This window comes from Olea europaea, unplaced genomic scaffold (assembly GCF_002742605.1).
Source record: "Olea europaea var. sylvestris unplaced genomic scaffold, O_europaea_v1 scaffold307, whole genome shotgun sequence".
NCBI classification, from domain to species: Eukaryota; Viridiplantae; Streptophyta; class Magnoliopsida; order Lamiales; family Oleaceae; genus Olea; species Olea europaea.
The window spans coordinates 659,905-662,648 of NW_019249416.1; the positions used below are offsets into that span (position 1 = coordinate 659,905).

The 2,744-nt window shown below is 32.9% G+C and overlaps 1 pseudogene; it reads right to left on the minus strand.

Moving 5' to 3' along the window:
- The window catches only part of LOC111385005, a 7,316-nt pseudogene extending 4,833 nt beyond the window's left edge, over positions 1-2,483 (minus strand).
- Positions 2,484-2,744: the final 261 nt, after the last annotated feature.

A 2,744-nucleotide genomic window follows, 5' to 3' on the forward strand; every position in this document is an offset into this window, starting at 1 on the left:
TTTCACGGGTTCAAAGGGTATCAACAAGTCATTCGATATGTGGATAGTTACAGCATTATTATAATCCGCTATAATCCTATCCTTGATTAATATAATGTTGGTTGTTACTAAAATGAGGGTTGAGCTATAAGCTCTTAATAAAGTTCAGTGTAAAACCACAAGTACTTCTAAAAGTAACAAAGGTACTGGAAGAACTTTACCTAAATAAACTTTAAGGTGGTGCCGCCTTAATAGAGAGTTGGAGTTCTCTCTTAAAAGTTTATTGAAAAAGGATAAGCGCAAGGCCATAAAAGCGCTAAGCGAGAAACGAGGAACTTGAGAACACGTGATATTCGTGTGTGTGTTCTTACCGGTATTGTCACAGAAATACTTGGTTCAAAGCTTCACGCTACCTTGAATTTCGACTTTACTTTGTTTGAATTACACTATGGTTAGATTCAAATCGAAAGATATCTAATCCTTACGCATGAGTATCGTATAATTTGAATAATGAGAAACTTGTTAATTTTGAACAAGTGGGGGATTGTTATGAAGTGGTATAATTGTTCAAAACCAACAATAAAAATTAAAAAAAAAAAAATTAGGCCATGCGGTCGCATGGCTTTAGAACCCTACCGAGACCATATGGTCTCGGTAGGATTGTACCATGCGACCGCATGGGTTTGTACCATGCGGTCGCATGGTACAGAAAAACGACCGTTGGGTCGTTTTTTGTTGGTTTTTTGGTGGCTTTTCATCCATAAGGTGCACCACTTCGTAAAGCTATACTACTTGGCTATAAATAGGTGATCTTGAGTCATTGAAAAATGTTGAAAAAACACTTATTATATTGATCCTTCTTGAGATCAAATCCAAAAGATAAAATACCCTCTCATATTCATCTTTTCTTTGTGTTCTTAAGTTTTAGAGATTCAAACAAGTGTTTAGTGTTTGAATTTCCATAAGGCTTGATTAATCCTTCAAACCTTTTGCCGGATCACCCTTTAAACACCAAAATAGTGGGGGCAAAATTCGTTTGAGGACAACAATCAAAGATTGTGTTTGAGCCTTCAAAGTTCTTCATATATCATTTGCCATTTGTTCATCTCCTATACTTCTTTCGATAATTTTTCTATTTGTAATTCGTTCTCATCTTTGGTGGAGTAACATTATTTCCAACATCTTCACGCTTTTTTTGTGTTGTTTAGCTGTGATCCATGCAAGTGAAAAATGAACGAAAAAACGTGAAAGTCAATAGAGATTTATAGCTTGTTTGGTACCCATTTTGAGCCAACGAAAATTAATTTTTTAATCGTTATTTTACTATTCCAGTCGTTATTATTGAATTCTTCTCTCACAGGTAAAATCTACTTTATCTTTAATAGTCAAAAAAATCAATTATCAAAATTTTCATCAAACAAGCACTAAGTACGAGAGTTTTGGGGTTGCAAGTTGGGTGTTTGGAGGGGGGGGGGGACTATGTAGAGTGCATTGATGTTGTGTCACTCCCCCGCAAGACTTACAATGTGTTCACTTTCGGGAAACATGTCTACTCTAGGAGATACAAGTCGATGTGTTGATTGGAAGAGAATGAATTTCTTCAAAGGAGATAGGTTTTGTCGAGGCATTTCAATCAAAGAAATAAACCTTTTAGCAGTATCTAAAGGTAGAAATGCAATACAAAAATCTTTTTCATTCAATAGAACCAAATTCTTAATTAAATCAATTAGCCTTTCTTAGAATAACCATAGGAGTCCCTAAAGGAGCAAAGCTCATTTTCCTTTCAAGCAAAAACGACGAATTAAGAAGGGTTGTCACGTCAAAAAGTTTGGCTCCTTTGAGAACGAAGTTCTGAATTAGCAAGAGATCGTAAAAGGAAGGAGCTTTAAAAAGGTCCAAATTTTTTCATGTGGACGTTATTCAATATTGTATATCAAATATAAATTAATGTACCATTTTTTATAGTGGAATCTGACTGTAGGGCTCAGTTTCATATTCAATGGCAATAAATAACATACAGTGAAATCCAAATGTTGGGCTCGATTTTAGATTTAATGGTGATAAATAATATACAGTAAAATCCGATCATAGGATTCAATTTTAAATTTAACTATGATAAATAGGATTACTCATTTCATGACATGTCCATCTGCAATTTTTTTTCTAATATCTTTCGTTGAAATTCCTAATAATTTATAGTTCTTTTCTTTCTATTTGATTTGATACAAATTATGGTAATTAAACATGTATAGATGTGGACAATTTTAAATGTGCTTCGTGCTACGAAACATGTAGAAAAATTTATATACTTAAACATTAATCTTGCTAGAATTGTCATTGTAGAGACATCAATCTCTATTATGCTGTATGCATATGAATTTTATTATCTCAGTTAAATTTTCATAATTTTTTTGCTAGGTTAAGTGTTTTCTACAAATCTCAAAACAACCAGAGAAAAACTGTATCGACTTGCTGAAGTTTTCTTGAAATCTTTGCAGAGTCATTTTTTCACAAGTCTATATTGTCAAAATATTAAGCTCTTCCTTTATTTATTAATTATGTCAAACTATAACATTTTCCTAAATTGTTTATTTGACGATTAATGTTAAGGAACTCATTTTTAGTAACACATTGGATCGCTTGAATTTGAGATGTTACATCGCCCATGTAACAAAATATTATCATATATGTTTGCAAGACCTTCGCTCAAGAATTATATTACTCATACCTCGTCCGTTGATGAATCTAGTCAAGTTCAAGTAAAG